We start from the raw sequence: 19,247 nt of genomic DNA on the forward strand, positions 1-19,247 counted from the left end.
GTGACAACAGCCTCTGATTACAGCATGAACGCAAAAATATATTGTCTGTGAACAATTATCCCGAACAAACTCTGAATAAGGGAAATCTGACGGCAGAATAAGGGGAAATGTGGTGGGAGGTAGGGCTGATCGCCCCCCTCCCTCGCCAAGGCCTTATCTCACGCACCAGCCATCTGTAGTAGCTGTGCCTGCTACTACAGCTTGTGGGCTCCGCAGAGCCTCCTCTCCGCAGACTGCCTGCCTCTCGCATCGCGACGAGGTGGCAATCGCTGCACCCGTCAGAAGCCTTCTCCACCACAGGAGGGAAGCTGTTGTAGTTTGGTAACAAAACCGGATCCTTTCCACAGGTCCCTTTTATCACAGGTACACGCTTGTGCTCCTTGTAACACTCCGCATAGCGGCACATAAGCGGAAAGGAGCCCATCCCAACCCACAGATGCCACAGGGAGTTAATGGAACTAGCGTTTGTTAACTCTCTTGATAAATCTCCAAAGAAAAATTACATATTTGTTAGCAAGTCAATGCCCACAACAGGAACAGATTCTGAACATTTTGAACCTAACATGACAGAGAACAATGCACACCTTTCACTACTCACAAATAACTATTCCTTAGTTACACGTTTGAAGGCAACCAACAACCCAGAGAGAAAAGGATGGTGGTCCTGAGGCAGGGATTCTTTGGGGGAGGGTTACTTTTACAGTACAGGCACGTAAATATGTACTTAAGTGTACACACCCTCATGTACTTAGGTACGTATATAAATGGATGGTAAAGGAAAGAAAAAGCAAACAACTAGACACAGAGAGGCCACTGTGGGATCAACCAAGCTGTCATCTTACCAGCAAAACTGCTCTTAAATTCAGGTAGGAAACAGCTCTTCTGCAAGAATGCTTTGCCCAAACAGGGGAGATCCTTTAACACCTTTAAGCACCAGGGGAGATCCTTTAACACCTTTATTGCTGAAAGCCTTCCCACAATGCCCAGGAGATCATGTCCACTTTGGGAATTTTGAGCTTGGTTCCTTGGCATACGTGGCACTCCGTATACATTCCTTGTTGGGCTCTTACAGGAAGATCATCTTTGAATCCCATGTCAGAGGATTGTCTCCATTTTAGATTACAGTCCTCTATTTGACTAAAAAGACAGCATTCCGCTGTGATTTTTTTTTTGTGTTGTTAATTAATTCATTTGAGACTATTCCTTAAATTTTCTTTTTAATGCGTTTTTGTGTGTGGGTATTATTAATCACTTCTAAAGTTGTTTGCAACTGTCAGGGATTAAAAGTCTTTGCTAACATACATATATAAATCTGTTTATATTATGCATGCTTATGCATATGTGCACGCACGTATACATTAAAAAACAAAGCAAAACAAAAAACCTTCCAACTGCATCTTTCTCCCTCCTCCCTTCTCCATTCTGAGCAGGTTCCCGCTATCAACTGCTGGAGTGTGCTCACTCTACACCTAGAGCTATAATTATTTTGCTTTAATTTTACAAAACCTTTTGTTCCATTCCCACGAGCCCACCTGATCCTTATATTACACTTGCTCTATTAAAACACTCATGCAGAACAAAGCACAGTTGTACTGATTCATAAGTAACTCGCCCCCCAACCCCCTTCTCTTTTTCTTTCTACTAGGCTCATACCTCTGACTGTAGTTTCACGACACTGTCCGTAATGCCAGTCCATGTTCCCATTTTTGCCTTGTTTTCTTTTAAACCTTTTTTTTTCCTTAATGTTCTTAGGGTCAAATTACACTATTGTTTACTGTTTTTTCTTTTTTTTAATTGCTGTCGTTCTCAGTCATTATATTATGCTCTTTGGCATGACAATAGATATAGTGCATAGGGTGTTACAGAATTTATTTGTTGTAATCAGACTCTAGGATTTATTTTTTTAAATGATTCACACAATACAGGCACCAAAGCTAGCCCAAAATTTTACTGAGGCAAGGAGAAGACCATTTTTAGCCCAGACTTTGACATCAGCATCCCCTATTTACAGGAAAAGGGCACAGAAGCTTAGGTCGCGCTATTACCTGAGCATGGCCTGCATGAACCACCATGTTTTACAGAAGACTAAACACACTGACAACACTTGCAACAGGATCTTCAGAGGCACTGGGCATTTCAGATTTAGGAAAAAAACAACAAAACACCTTCTCATAAATTATTGCTGAAAAACTGAAGGACAGAGCCCAGCTCATCAATAAAGATGGAAACAATAGAAGGGCTTTTCCCTCTATTTGTCCTGTACAACAACAACTTTGAGCTGAGACAGCCTTTATTTTCTGGCTTATAAAGCACCAAGCATGTTGTTAGGACTAAGTAACGGGTAAATAGTAATCAGCCAGAACAGTGAGGAGTGGATGCTTATGAAGGAAACAGTAGCAAAGGGGAAATAAAATTGAATTCTCAGCAGCCATCTTTTCAAGATGGGGAGCAGGACATTTTGCAGCACCCTATGGCACAAAGCTGGTGGGTGACTACTGGAAAACTGACCAGATGAAGGTGTGAGAGAAGGCAAGAAGAGGAAGGGAAATGGCACCCGTGTTTCCTTTTCCCTGTGACACATGTAACAATGGTGAATACTAATGATTTACAGCAATGAAAGAGAATAACAGGGAAGAAGGGGAATGTGGCAAGGCACAGAACAAACACGGCTGTAAAGGGTGCAAATGAAAGTTGCAATTTCCCAAAGAATAACCGTTCTGCACATTTTATGTAGCATGTCAAATCTATCAGATTTTCTCTTATTAAATCATCATTCTACAGCAACAATCATTCTCTCAATCAATCCCCCGTGTTGTTAACTCTTAGTAATGACTAACTTGGCAGGAACTGATGTTTACATATATTTTAAAGTCCTTAGCACTGTTCTTTATTTTTTTGGATGGTAAATTTCCTTTACATTTTGTCTTTTGTTTTTTAACCAGTTTTTAAAGGATGGATGCATTCAATTGGAAAATAAAGTTCTGTAACACACATACACACACACAGATTATGTTAGCTCAGGAAATTGGCAGTGGGATAAGAACAATACCATTCACCTCCTGATTGCTGATTCAAATCTAGCCCAAGCGAGATAGTCACAGAAGCTGTAAACCTCCCATGATGGCTTTGTGATTTGAGATTATATTTTATGAATCTCAATCCACTTCAGGCCAAGAACCAGAATCGCAAATCCTCTGCCTCAATGAACATTAACTGGCATCACTGCACACAGCAATATAGGAGATGCCAAAAAAACACCAAACTGGTCCTGGATACAAAGTTCCCACCTTATCCTGGGAACTGATCATTAAAAGACAGGGTTGGTGCATACAAGTGTGGAGCATGCACAGGGAAATGTCTCTCTCTCTCTACCAAACAGAAAAACCAACTCCCCTGTAGTCACATCTGCTAAGTGCTGCAACATTTACCTGAAATGTGAACTCCAAGAGTTCAGGAGTCCTAACTTTCCCCCAAACTAGGTGTCTGATGTTATGCCCCTGTACTATGACAGAGCCAAGAGAGTAGGGCAGTACATAGGACAGTAAAAGGAGAATAAAGCTAAGGTTTTCTATCCCAGTTAACAAGGAGGATGCATTAAGCCTATACACACTCTTTACCCCCTTAAAATCAAGAGGGGAACAGACTGACTGCAGACTTTGGTCATTCTTTGGTCTACTTCTCCTCCCTAGATGGAAGGAACAATTAAGGTATTTAATTTCGCAGACGAGTAATCCTGAGGAAGGCTGTGTTACACCTTTTATATTATTAGGGACACAACTGGTTAGATGGTGATTAGGAGAGCTATTGCACTAAACAAAAATCCCATTGCAGCCAACAAAATAGTGATGTTGAAGCGTATTTTCCATGGCTCCTTCTTTTAGGGAGCATGAATGGTTAGAATCCCTCAGGAATTACCTGCTCCAGTTTCCTCCCTTAGATACATTCACTAACCTGAGGTGTATGTGAGTGGGGGAGGTCTCAGGACCCAAGAGTAGATTTAAGTTTTTCTACCATCTGTGCTGAAGTGCAGCCAATGCAAATTCCACCTTCAGATCTGCACTCCAGTGCCTCCCTGTTATGTTTCATTTCACACTTGTGATCTTTATTCCTTAGAAAGAGGAAAAATGCACAGCTGATGAGCCATGTTTGCATGCAACTTGAATTTGTTCCTTCAGTAGCTGTAGTTTGGACGTGCACTTGACTATTCAAAGTGAAAGTGAGATAAGAAATACAGCCACATTTTAAATGGACAGCCATTCTTCATGCTACACAGGCATATTCAGAAGCAAGTAGTTCTCTTCAAAGTTTTCAGAGGCATCACTGAAAGCATTCACACACACAGGAAATAATTGGTGAGAAGGTGAGATTTTCCTCTTTTGCTATTTATTCATTTTTTCTTCTTTTCCCTTTTTGTCAATGAAAAGGGGACACATTAACAATGAAAAATGAATATGGGTTTGATGGTCTTTGTCCACTATCACAAAATATTAAAAATGGGTAGCCCTACAAGTTTTACAGGATACCTCTGCATACATAAACATGTAACTTGTTTGTGCTTCCATCACAGCAGTTCCAGTAAAATGTATAGAATAATTCTACATGTAGCTAAATAAAGAGAACAAGTACAGTTAAACTCAGCTGATAAAGCAGAAGAAACAAAAACAACATCCCACAAAACTATTAAGAGTTGGGGGAAAAAGCACATCTTTTATATGAATTTAAACTTAAGATATGACAGAGAAAGATTATTTAATTTGGGAGATGTAAGGTTAATAATGTTGGTTCACTGGCAGAGAATTGAGATACACACTGGCATCTTTCTAAACCTACAGAAGTTGTTCTAAGTATGTTTTGGGGAGTCTCCAGAGGGAGCCAACTTGCCAAGGGAACCTGTATGTCTGTGGAAGCACACATTACTCAAGATGATAAATTACAAGATGGCTTAATCTAGCAAAGCAAGGAACCAGTACTTCAGCATAATAGGTAGAGTTTCACTGGAAACAAAAAACTCACTCTCGGAAGGCCCAGTAGACAGTTTCAGCTCTCATTTAACATGAAGTTTTATGGTTACTAGCTACACTTCAAAAAACCTCTTGTGAACTTGCTGGGTGTTTTGGGGAGAGCTGATTACAGCAGGGATCAAGAGGACTCAAAACCTAAGTATGCTTCAATCTGCCATGCCTCTTGCAAGGAAAAAGGCGGCACCAGCCAAGCGTAGAAGCAGGAGCTCCACACAGGCCCACACTGATCTGCTGTGCGCTGTGATGATGTGCTGTGCATTCACAGTCTGAAGAGCAAATCTGGACTCTCGTGAGTCTTAGCCTTTGTGGAAGCTCAGATCCTTAGAGTTCTTTTAGCTTATTTAACTAACACGCTGGCCTTGCGTGCACTGCTGACTCTGCCTATGTTGGAATCCCATCATTATTTTGTGTACCAAGTGACCCACCAGTTTCGAGAGTCTTTGCCAAGAATAAGAGGACACAGATGTTTACCATGACATTTGCATGACAAGGTGTTTATCTTGGATAATAGTATGGATAGTAACACAACAGTGAAAAAAACCTGTTCACGTATTTCCTTTGGAAAAAGGTCTCAGATGAAGAAAGAGTACCCAAAAGGAAGATGCTAGTACATATACATCCTAGACTCAGCCTTGATATGATATCTGAATGCGGATCAGGATTTGAATTTTACAATTAGGTTCACATGTCCTAATTAGTTTCTCAAGCTGCACAGAGAGCAGAGGAAGGTCACTTTAGACATATAAAAGGAGACAATAGTAAACTTTTGAAAAAACATTATAGAGAATAATTGTGCTCTGGAGGATTTATTTATTTACTAATGTAAACAGTGCACACTGAGATAACATCTGGCAATGTTTATTACAATGAAACCCAATCAATACTTCTGTCTGCTACAATATCTGTCCACAAAGCAGTCATTCCTCCTGGCACTCACAACAATACTCAACTATCTGTTAGAGTAGCCTTAGTCAGCAAAAAAGGAGGTGGTCACCTGAATTCTACTGTTTGAAACCCAAAAGAACATAGAGAATCGGGTGTACCTAGACACAAGAATGATGGTGGAAAGTCAGAGCGAGAGATAAAGCTCATAGCATTGCAAAAAACACGCTATTAATCCCCACAGCATTTCTAAAAGCAACAGATCCCAGGGTTGGTTTTTGTTTTTTTGGTGTCTCTAAAGATTTACACTTTGGGCATTCCATTACTTTTGCTAGTAAGCTAACATGCCTTCTGTTGCATTTTACAGATAGATCTAAAATCAGAAAATTTGACTTCTCATTTCCTTTTGAAGTCAGAATTCAGAAAGAACACTGAACTTCCCCACAGAATTGAAAAGCCAGAAATGAATTCATAAGAATTTCCACGTAAGCCCTTCCATTCTTTTATATTCGCATTATTGCACGTCCCTGTAGAAAGCCTAGCAGCAGTCTATATCACTATAAAACATTCACTAGGCATAAGCTTAGTACTTACTGAACCTTCACCTTTCCTAAACCTGTGCCTCTTCCAGTCTAACAAATAGATTGACATGCAATGTCATGCATAACTACTACATATGGGTGATGAACTTAAGCAAAAAAGATAACAAAACCACACAATATACACACACAAAACCAATATTCTGATTTTCCCTTTTCACATTTTTAATTGATGTAACTTTACTTTTCTTGAAACTGTCTTTTCCAAATAAAAACGATATGCCTGATTAATGTGAATATACAAAAAGTAAATGTACATTTGCCCCTCTCTATTTTCACGTTTTGCTGGCTCACTGTTCAAGCGATTTTTATTTGTACAGGGCCTGAAGGTAAAACACAACCTTCTCTGCTACACCAAGTCCTGAGGCAAGAGCTCTGTTCAGAATTTATTGTGGTGATATGTTACCTTTTTCCCATAAAAAACGTCTCTCTGACAAGATAATTGGGATTGTAGTTATGAAGTGGAGAGCGCAGGGAGGCAAGGGGACACAACTCCTTTCCCTGTCTACAGGTAGGGATCTACAGGGCAGCGAAGAGCCCATTTTAGCTCAGCCTAGTAAACTGAGCAGTGACAGACAGTAAGTGTGGCCATCACAGAGGAAGTTGTTGTATACTACACCAATCCCTGTAATTTGTATTAGCTAAAATTTGTGTTAGAATTTTTGGTTTAGGTTCTTACAGTTTCTCCCTCTCTGTCCAACTGAGGTCTTACCATAACCTCAAGGAAGTGGCCTTTAGAAATGAGCTATGGAGGAAGCTTAGCATTAGAGAGAGATTAGCAAACTGGAGAGAAACACAGAAACACTCCCAAACACTGATACCAGCAAAAGTCCCACCAATATAAAGGAAAGACCTACTTAAAGGGCAATAGTACCGTCCACCTCTTCTGTCAATTCAGCCTCATGAATTAGTGTTAGACTTGCAAATAAAGCTACTCAAATGTTCTGTGTAAGTGTGAAGACTGGGATTTCAGATGTGCAGAATGAGCTCCGTTAATTTTTCTAAGTTTAAACAAAGACAGGCCAAGTACACACTCAGTTTTGAAAGCTCAGCATTGAAAATGATCAGCCCGGGAGTCTCCGTTTGCAGATCAGTGCTGCAGAGGAGCGGAAAAGCCAAACTGAGGCAGGGACTGGGGATTTTACACCTGGTTTTCAGCACAGCCCCTGCCTCACAGAGGTACAGTTTGTCTGAACTGGGCATGAAATTTGACAGTTCCTCCTTGGCTCCACAGAAGAAAGATCTGTTCTATTAGCTAATATTAAATCGGGGCTAGATAAGATGGGAGAGGTGAATAATTTCTAACCAATATAGTCTTATGAACTTTCACAAAAGAACTCCAAACAACCTAAAATGAGGAGATTAAAAGCGAAATAAACCTTCATTTGACCACTACTGGGCTAAAACATGCATGACAACTTATGTAATTTTATTATTAAAAAAGTTTAATCATGTTATTTCAAAAAACAACAACAATAAAACCACCTCTTTCTAAAGAGAGCATCACATGTTTATTTTTCTGCTGCAAACTGTTTTCCTCTACATCACCTAAGGAATTTCCTCCATTTCCTCTTCTACCTTGAGGCTGACAACACAGCAGACAGAAGAGTCAGCACCTGCCCCTCATCCAGGCAGCACTGCTGGAGAGGTGGGAACAGATGCACACGTGCAATGCAGCAGGCATCCCATAACCTACCCTGCAGAGCCATGCAGCTCAAGCACGTATTTGCAACACAACCTGGCTCCACTGAAAGGAACGTGGTGAAGTCCCACTGACTTTATCAAGGCCAAGATTTCACTCCATCTGTAAGACAAGCAATCAGAAGATGGCTGTACTCAATAAAGAAATTGTAACAGAGTTCTGGTGGCAATTGCAGGTGACATCACGTTTGCATAACCTCTCAGTGTGCTACAAAGAAAACTTGCTTTGTCACACAGCTTACCTGCAGCCCACAACTTCATTCTCCTGTTGCTCTCTCTAGAAAGCAGTATAGGGAAGTTACAGGCAAAACCCTATCCCATTCAGACAGTGGGATGAAGTACTAGGAGCTGTAGAAGTGAGACTCAGTGTTTTACAAGATAGATATTCATGACTCCTACCATCTCATGGAGAAATCAGGAGAAAAAGTCCACTACCCTTTCTAGACTTCCACCAGTGCCTACAAGAGTAATCACGACACAGCTCTAAGAATTAGTTCAGCATTAGATAAGAAACACCTGTTCTGCTATACAGTATATTTCTTTTACAAGATTTCCTAGGTATAAGGAGCCTTAAAGAATAACTACTGTATGGTAAAGATACATTCTAAACATTATGACAGAGAGAGCGTACAAGATTTTCAGAAAGTAAATGCTTTTAAATGTAATTAAATCACAATAATGATAATCACATAACTGTGCCCTTGACAGTCTGACAATGCGGGGACATCAGAAATGTTTTCCACCATCGCAAGGCATGGGAAATATATGCCTATCTCATGCAGCTGAAAGGATAGGGGGATCTAAAAACGTATTTTAACAGCTGATAATTTCATAAAGAGTAGAATTTACCTGACACACCTGGATTTCTCTGGGACACTAATGGCTGCAGCAAGGATAGGATCCATTCTGTGTTTCAGGGTAATTGCTGGTAAGAAATCCTGCCCGTGAAAGAATCACCAAACCTTTAGCCTCTAGAGCTTCCCTTTGACTACCTCCAGGCAGCACTCCACCCAGCGAGATTTTTACCTTTGCCCTCAGTACTTCCCAAATAGCGGATAAAGACCCTACCTCTGGGCTTTGAATTCCCCTCAGAGTTAAGCACCTAAATGTTACTGCATCTAGCTTGAAAGCCCCTGTGATAAATTTCGACATGGTAGTGAAGGGGCCTTTCACCTTTCATCTCTGCAACAGGCTAAGGTTTCACGTATGAGAAAACAACAAAATTTTCAGAACCCCAGAAATTCAGGGACTGTCTGAATACAAAGCTTTGGTCCAGTACCATTCCAAAAACCATACACATTAATGTAAGAGATTTCATATTTGCTACAGATTATAATCATACATACCAATTGTGATTATCTTCCTGCATTAAGAACTATCCTGAATCTTTACCAGAGAGTAATTCTCTGGACAGGGCAGGAAAACATTTGAGGCAACTGTGACTGGTATCCTGAGGGAACAAAATATTCGCTAGATACCTAGAGCAGTACCGGCAGATTTTCTTCAGTGAAGTTCTCTTCAGTGAACTCAAGAAGACCACAGCATAACCAAGACCAGTAAACAGAACAGGAGATTTTCATAGCAAATAAATGTCTTCTTGAATGGTAAGCGTAGAATATGAGCAGAGGTAGCTGTGAAGAACAGTATTTTCTAAACTACAAACACAAGGAATAGACAGCAAATAGTATCATTTCTGGGGTCAATATGGCAGAGAGGCACTGGCACAAATTCAACAGCACACTCAAGTGCTATCCATGCATAAATCAGTACCTACAGGAACACTGCGTATTGAGACTCGGGGATTTCTCACCTCTAATCACGCTGTATTTTCCATCAGGATGACACACTAATGCAAGTCCACACCCTCGTGGTCACCTGATTTCTGGGTTCCTCAGCAGCTTCTCTCTGCATTCCTCAGGCTTGTGTGATGTCTGACTGCTGGAAATTCCCTCCAGTTGTTAACTGCATCTAGGCAAAAGCTGTCATCTGCACACTAAGTCAGCTCAAGAGGTAATCATTTTGTAATTGTTTGCTTCAGGAATCCGGTATCATTTGTCCTGGAGAAGTGACAGCCATTCACACATAAGAAGGCCAGTTTTGTATTAAAACAGGGCAAGAGACATGACAAAACAGATTACCCTCCACACTAGAAATCCTAATGAATGGAAAAGGAAACCGAGCAGAGATGAGAATTCATCTGTCTCTGGCTCAGACTCTGAGAATGAAGTTTGGCAGGTTTTCCCACTGATGGTCTGATCTTGCAACCTACACTCACAGGAACTGTGCCACTATACCCTACACCTAAATGAACTGGGACTGCAGGATCATGACCTCAAATGGTCCATATTCAGAGAGGACATACAGCGATTTGGTGCAAAAATCCTGTCATTGCTGGGAATTACATGCCTAATTCCATGGAAAGGTTCTGCCAGTCTTAGAAGAGGTAAAATAAAATAACGCTCTTCCATTTTACAAACTAATTACATTATTCAGAATTTCCATGCAAACACAAGCTGGAATGAAAGTCCTGAGAAAACATTATGTAGACAAAAAAAAAAGTAGCTTGCTGGGGAAAGCTCAGTGAAATTTTGATTCAGTGATGCCTTCAGTGTTACTGACACAAACATTCTGTAAAGCCACTTTTGCAATAGCCTTTAACAGCATAGACTGACCTGCCAAGTGCTCGCTATCTCCAACCCAGCTATCTTGCTGACATCTGAAGGCTCCTAGATGAGACAGGCATAAAAAGAGGAGGGAAGGAGCAACAACTAGGTCCTTTTAAACCACAGAATCACCCAAATGCTATAGGATAATGACATGCACAGACCGAGAGATTCTTTTGTCATGAGGAAATACAGAACTACTAAAACACATATGGAATGACAGCGCATTCTGTCAGGATTTTGAAGACCCTGCAGAGCATGCATTGGCACCAAAGCCACGAACATGTCAGCAGTGAAGCTCTGCAGATGATTTATTTAAAAATAAATAAGTATTCTGATCTCTCTTGTGCCAGTGGAAACTGATGAAAACAATAGATCAATTTTGATACAACTGAGATTTAAATCTATTCTAATCTATTATTTAGATAGAGGGGCAATGATGGAAAGGAGGGCAATAAGAAGAGCCAGATCCTCTATAGTAAAATTCAGAGCAAGACCACTTACACTAATGAAGAAAATAGACCAGAAAGTTTGGGTAACTGACATTCATCAGACTGCCCTACATCAGACTCTGAAATTCAAAATGATTCAGTGAGAGTCTCCCCAGGGGCACTGATGCAAACATGGGATAACCACAATGCCTTTCTGTGGAGCCCCTCCCATTATATACTGGTTTAGCTGAAGAATTTCAGTTTGGATAGAACAAAATAAGAGGGCCAGGAACTGGAAAAGGCCAGGCCTGTATCATCTTTTTTTCCTTTTTTAGCTTATCCAGGAGCATCTCTGGCCAAAGATAATATATGCTTAATGGTCTTTACAATCATGATATATGCTCAATAATCTGTAGTCTTTCTTTTATCTCGAAGCTAGACCAGCAAATGCTTTGATAAATGGAGTGAGATATTTTCCACTTCTACCGTAATATCTTCAGGTGCTGAAATACTGAAGTGTTTTACAACTTACTGCAGTAGTGCTACTGAGGGAATCAGTGCTGATATTCCCATGCCTTTTTAATATGAGTGAATCACAACGCATATTCCTTTATATACTAAAGCAACCATGCACTAGAGAGCCATTTTCCTATCCTCATCTATTGTGGCCACTATTCTGTAAAAACAAGAGCTGCCACCTGTGATAAAAGTCAGAATTCTATTCATTTGTACACTACAATTGATACTCTTAACATACAGACCTAGAACAATAACAAACACCACCCTTAAGCATTTGCAAGAGAACAAAAAAAAAAACCAACAAACCGTGATAGACTTGATCAACAATCATTTCCAGCGCTACTTTGTGCTAAGTTGTGGATGGGACTGATTAAAATCAACCTGAGAACTAACAATACTATCAGGCTGGACAATTGTACTTTGAGATTGGCAGTTTCACAAAGTGAAAATATCTCTCAAGTATGTTTGCATGAAAATTCAGAAAACTGAAAGTTCATTATCTCCTGAGAAATTACTTTTTGCAAACTGCTTTACTCCAGCCCTATTACATACTCACTCTGATCATCAGTCGTATTTGCACCTTTAAACCACCTCCATGGTCTATATCACAGGCTTTTGTACTAGGCTATACCTGGAGTGCCATCCAAATTTTCAAAAACAGTAACTGAAACAAATCAGCATTATTAGTACATTGACTGGGAAAAAAAAAATAGACTCACAGCAACCAAAAATCTGTCTTTTGGTGTCTATACAATTCCTTCCCGTCCCCCTCTAAAAAAAGAAGGGTCAAATCGAAATGCTGGCAGCCCACTGAAATCCTTGAAGAGACAGTATGGTTTCAGTTATGAGAGGATGGAAAAATGAGAACCCTAGGGATCCTTTGGGAACATTAAGCTTTATTAATCAGGAATGTACTAGCCACATACCAACATTCCCAAACGGTATGCTGAATCAGACAAATGCAAGGGAACAACAAAAATCATCTAGTTCAGCATCTGTCTTATGGCACACCCCCAGAGGTGATTTTCCTACCCAATCCTTCAAAAAGAAACCTCCCTTGCTTCCACAGTACCTAGAGGTTGCGTGTTTTACTGCCTACACAGTCAGAACATGGTTCTTAATATGTAACTTGGTAATTTTCACTGCTCATTGAACTGATTTCTTTAGGTCTTTCTCCCAGTGGATATGAAGAACAATTAATCACTGTGCTCCTGATTATAACTTCTCACTCACTAGAATATTTTTTCTTACTCTCTTTAGTATATACAACAAAAGCAACACTTTTGGAAGCATATATTGCCATGTAGTACTCCAATGTATCCCCATGTCCCTGGGCCAGGTAAAAATCAAACAGTTTCTGCTTTCTAAATGATTTTAAGACCTGGACAATTTTTGCCTTGACAAACATTTATGACCTCTCCTCATTTCCACTGGGGTTCCACAGGTAGAAATCAGGGCAGAATTTATCCCCATGACTTTCTGGATTAATGCCTTAGTATAGGAAGGGGAAAAGGCAAAATTAATTCTCTTTGTTAGTGCTAAAACAATTCCTCAGTGACAGCCTCAAGACACTCATCTTTCTTCAAAGGAAGCATACTTCCATATTTATTTCACATTCAAACAAGTCTTCTCCAATGCAGTTTCTACAAGCCACTCCTGCATCTAAAAAGGGCTTAGTAAACTATTGAGAGCTCAAATTTTGTCAGAGGAATAGCAACTGGGAATGGGCAGAGCTCAACAAAGCACGTATTAGACATGCAATTCTAGTTAAAACAGCAAGTTACAGGAGGATAGCGCAGAGCCCTTATCCATCAGGATCCACAAGGATCCTTGTGCTGTGAAGAACGTGGTAGGGTAGCTTGTTTGTTGCTTCAGAATTCTTCCTTCATTTAAAAGCACTGCTGTGATGGACGAAGCCCTTCCTAGCCCTGATGTCCTGACACTACACATGCCGTATGCACTCTGGGATGCCAGCTTACTGTGTCACAGTGGCTTGGGTTCTGCCTGTTCCTTTCCTTATGCCTGCAAGCTCAATTGAACTTATGAAAATTCAAACTGTCTTCTGTCTGTTTCATACATCAACAGCAAACAATCAGTAGATAAAATGAATTTGTTCTCTGTAATTTGGAGTCTACACAAATGTCTCTACTCTATAATACAGAAAAAGGGAACAAAGTTTAGTATGCAAGGTTAATTCAGCATGGAGGAAAGTAGCAGGGAAACAGACAGAGAGAGAACACGAACAATAAAATACTCAACAGTGGAGAGAGTGACATGAGAAATACTTCTGTAAATTGGAGTTGGCCTTGATACCTTTGAGTGATGGAATTAAACAAAGGCACAAGTGAGTTGTGAAAGATCACCCCCATGAGTAGCTGTATCTCCATCCCTCGTGTTTTGTCTACACAATATACTTATTAATAATAACAATGGTTACTATTTCTTCTGTAAGAGCTTTGCAAAAAACAAACTCAATAATGTTCACAGAGCTGTATCAGCACGAACCAGATTGAAGTGATCTGCTGAACAAGGCGCCAAGAGGTTAAATGACTTGTCCAATGCCACTCAAGGAGCCAGCATCCATCAAAATTAGAACATCAGATCTCTTAGTCAGTAATCGGATCACAAGGCCACCTAAGGCTGAAACTATGAAAAGTCTCACTTTTTAACAAAAATAATGCATTGTATATTCTTTATTGGTCTTAGCCAACGGCAGCATAACTGAAACCATTAGTCTGAGAGCACATCCAGTGCATCCCTTGTATAAGTTTTCATTGTGCGTACAGATTTTTTTTTTTCTTCCACACACAAAATGCTTTCCCTTCTGCCTCATTCTAAAATGAGGTACATGCTGAATGCCAGCAGTGGTAACTAACTCCTCAGAGTGAACTTTATCCTGTTTTGGGTTAATTGCAAACAGTGAAGTACTTAAGCACATCTTTAAAGTTAAGCTTTTGAGTAGTCCTGCAGAGCTCAGTGAATCTATTTGCCTATTAATCTACGTAATTTTAGTACATAGCTAAGCTGAGCACCCAGCATAAGAAGAATCAAGTCCACAGACCTTTCCCACTAGGAGCATGCCTGCACTCCATTTAAAAGGCTGTATTTTTATGCAATTGCCTGCCAGATGTTCACGTGTTGTGAATCTGTATTCTCCTCTAATGCCATGTATCAAGTCAAGAACATTTTTATATCAGCTGAAAATTTGGCCCCTTTTATATTAAGCTGTTACTTTACAGACATCCACACACTAAAACAAGGTTCCCACCCTTAAATTAAAGAAATCCAATTAAAAAAAACCACCAACACCAACAATTAAACACACCAGAAAACTACTAGAGCATGGCTTGCCTTTTCTTCATGCTGTCTTCAGGTTAATACAGGGAACCCATACTTGAATTCACTTCATTAAAGATCTCAGAATTAGAGACACCTGACTACAGTGAACATACGTAAGAAAAATCTTAAGCATATTTCTGTTTATAATGAGGGTGTTCCATAGTTAGGTAGACATGAGGTAAAGCAAGAATCACAGCCTCACTTTACAGCATACCTGTGCGTACATAAAAATTCTCCCTCCTTATTCATCCTATTACAGGCTGTATGCCAAGGACAGAAAACATCAGAAAAAAGCAAAAACCACAACATGACAAGAAACTCAAAGATTAGACACTTGGACCTCTATGTCATGGAATGGAAAGAAGAACTGGGCTCAACAGAAGAGATTTGGAGTCATGAACCCGTACTCCATTCCCAGTTTCACTTCTAATTTACTCTGATCTGGAGCAAGCTGCTCAACATTTCTGCCTTGATTTATACATATATTTTTTTTGTTTTTTTTTTTTTCTGCACATGAGTTCTACACTTGTGTAGTTATCCCTCCTCAAAAGCTTAGACTGTCATCTCCTCCCTAACTGAAAAAGCCCATTCCAGCCAGCACCATCAGACCCATATATTGCTACCTGGTGTTTTGCCTTAGGGCTGTCCACATAGGACTTACTGACCATCTGGATCCTATGGATTCAGAGAACATGCTTAATTCACTCCTTGCACTGTTACATTTTGGAAAGAGAAATACTATTACTTTCCAATAAAAATTCTCCTGGTTGTTCACACAAAATTTCAAGACAACTTGGAAACTTAGTACTCCCACATTCACAGGTGTCCCCCAACTTTTCCCCCCACCCCTAATGCCTCCCCTTAAATTGTTGCTGTACCCAGCAGATCCATTAGTGTTTTCAGTTTAGGCCACTGGTTTAATTGTAAGGTTAACCTCTCACGGCCAGTGAAGCTGCTTGCGGTAGATATTCAGCAATGATGAACAGAAAATGTTAAATACAATTCACTGGCCACAGCCTGCAGTTAATGCACAATATTTAAGCAACACAATGGCACGGCCCTTGCCAGTAATGTAAAAACACAATGGAGTCAAGCCAGAATGGCACAATCTGCCTGCCTGAGTCATGCTTGGCGTTCCACGCTGGAAGGGGCACGCATTAGCTGCCCACAGTGTACTGTACCCTTCAGCTAGTTTAAAATAAATCACTAAAATACAATTAAAAAAAATAAGATGGGGGAGGGAGGGGGTAGGGGTGCAGGGAGAGAAGAAAAATCCCATGGAATAGTTAAAATATTTTAATACCGAAGTACAAAAGTATCACTACGGGAAAAGACTCTGGATTTCATTACAGACTGTACATTTTGATCTCAAACAAGAAAACAAACTGACTTTGCTTTGTAATATTCCACAGCTTTGCACCGCCCAACTAAAAAACATTTTTTCTTACTATCTACAAACTCATGGATTTTTATTCATATATTATTTCATTAAATTCAGAGCATCTGAATCTACTGCATTTCCCAATACTGTTTTGCCTGTCTGTTCTTCAGTCACTGAAGTTCCAAATCATAATTATTTACCCAAATACATTTGGTAAACAGATTCTAAATAAGGGTAGATGTACAATCTGCCTTGCACTTATGGAGCAACTACGATTTCAGAAAGAGACTCCTTTCTTGCTGAGACACAAGACATTATTTTGACTGTTTTGTTGTATCACAGAACAGACAAAATGAGAAATTTCTGCTTTCATCCATGTCCTAAAGCAGATGAAGCCTCCTGTGATATCATTAGAAAGTTGTTCAGTTTTTTCTCACATAAGGGACAAAATTTTATTATGACATCAGAAAAAGAAAATAAATTATACTTTATGCTATGAGGAATCTCCTACACCAAAAGCCGCAGAAACTGTACGTCAACAGACACACAGACACACATTATTCCTAATAATATTCAAATTGAAGTGAAAAAGAAAGATCTATTCAGGGGTCTGAAATTAAAGATCTGAAAGATTTAAGTTTAGTTCTAATTTTTAAATAAAACATCCTTTGAACTTCTAAATCCTATTCAAGGGGACTCTGACCTTTATCCAAGACCAGTTACTGTGCTAACACTTTGGATGCATATTGAGGAAAAATACTCACACAAAAGGTACCGGAAAAGCTTTTACTTACAAGAATGCAGTGCAGTTTAATCTTTTTGTTTTTAAGGTGCAGTGATTTCAGCATCTACAATGTAACTTCAGGCAGTCTGAAAAGAAACAGGTTAAAATCTCTTTCAGTTATAATTGGTATTTCAGATTTAATTAAAAATTAAACTTTCATAATGTTTCACCATCCAAAGCAATGCATTATCAGTCAAGCATAGCCTTTTTTTTCCTCCCTCTTTTTTTTTTTTTTTTTTGGTTAAAAGAAGCTCTTCCCAGAGTAGTTTGCAATGAAAGAAGAAGGGGAAAAAAGGCAATTGAGAGTAGCAAAATATATTTCTACAGTAAAAGATCTCTGAATAACTCGGATAGAAGCCTTCTGCCACTTAATTTTAACAATCTACCTTATAATTAAAAAAAAAGCATCACAATTAAAGAAGACAGAAAAACACCATCACATACCAATGACTGCGAGGGGGAAAATGTTAATTTCAGCAAAACAAGGACATTGCTAGGACCAGAACATACGCACCAAAAGGGAAAATATGGTTTTACATAATGCCAGCCAACATTTTTTTAAAAATCCGTTCTACAGCATGTAGCACTTTCAGACTGTTGCATGGAGGAGCAGAGAAAGAAAGACAAGTTCCAAAAGAGGAAAGCTGTTTTTCAAGTGTACGAGGCAAAAGGTCCCTTGCACCCATTAGTTAAGGGATATGAAATAGCTCTACAAAACTGCAAAGTTTCTTATCGTGTAAAATAAATGTCATTTCACTGCGCAAAACAGATGATTAAGAAGTGGTAGCTGTAGACAAAGCATTTGAACAAATGCAAAAAAAATATATTTTTTTCAAAATACAGTTAGAATGACGACAAAACTCCAGGGGTTCCACCATAAATATGAGTTTAAGTGTTAGACTGGAGTTTAAAACCCGTGGTTTTAATTATATCTAATTATAACGGCTACAAAACTAGGAGAAGTGAGAAAAACAAAAAATATTAATAATAAATTAAAACAATTTTGCAGTAAGTTGTCAGGATTTGACCTCATAATAACAAACCCTACACCTATACACAGACACATGCAACACAGCAATGATTCATTAAAGGAATAAATCAAAACTTGCTCAAATTTTATTTTAAAAAGATGACACCAGAACTTTCCGAATTTACCCCGTTCAATGTCAAAGCTATTCTCTTCACTAGCAGCACACAGACAGAGACCCACAAATAAATTCTGGATACAAATCTAATACTGACTTTGAATGTCCCACAGTCTGGGGGCAATTCCTAAGTGAAATTATATTTTTGTTCTCAAATGAGTAAAAAAAATAATTCAACAAAACAAAGAACCAAACACAAAACCCAGCACCACAACAAAAAAGCAACAGCACAAAATAGTTCTTCAGGCTTCAGTGTTATATCCCAATCTTGCCCCACAAACATTTACCAAGAAAAGTTATATCATGTGATATGCTGTCATACAAACATCATACACACGGTACTCTACAAACGTGAGCGAGCTCTGGAACTTATTTTAAGGCTTAACTCTGTCAAGATGAGATGTGTTAAAGAGCAGGAGGCAATGCAGAGAGCACCTGAAGGGAGAGCACAACAAGGATCACCAAATCTTAGGCAGAATGAAATCTTTAACATTCAAATGAAAGGAACAAGACCCCACACCCAGTGGTCCTAGGACAACACGGCCACAGGATAAATAGTAACCTTTCAAGACTTGGATGAAATTTTTCTTGAAGTAGCTTGGCAAGAGGAATCATCTGAGAAACATGTTCCTCGTTCCCTATGCAATCTTTACATCACACAACTATCCTTCCTTCTCCTGATCAGCATCCAGGAATCCAGGAAGCTAGACAGAGGAACAGGGAAGAAATCAAGGCAAAAAAAAAAAGAATAGGTAGTAGAGTCCATCAGAACCAGGCAATGG

At 39.4% G+C, this 19,247-nt stretch overlaps 1 protein-coding gene across 12 annotated transcripts in view; it reads right to left on the bottom strand.

Annotated features, from left to right (window-relative positions):
* LOC310892228 (uncharacterized protein) overlaps positions 1-19,247 on the bottom strand; it is a 421,439-nt gene that overhangs the window by 263,629 nt on the left and 138,563 nt on the right. For all 12 annotated transcript variants that reach the window (XR_014577955.1, XR_014577956.1, XR_014577957.1 and 9 more), the window contains exon 4: positions 17,331-17,406. The gene's annotated coding sequence lies outside the window, so the exon portion shown is untranslated. The remainder of the gene's footprint in view (positions 1-17,330; positions 17,407-19,247) is intronic.

The sequence above is a fragment of the Anser anser genome, assembly GCF_964211835.1.
Source record: "Anser anser genome assembly, chromosome: 1".
NCBI lineage: Eukaryota > Metazoa > Chordata > Aves > Anseriformes > Anatidae > Anser > Anser anser.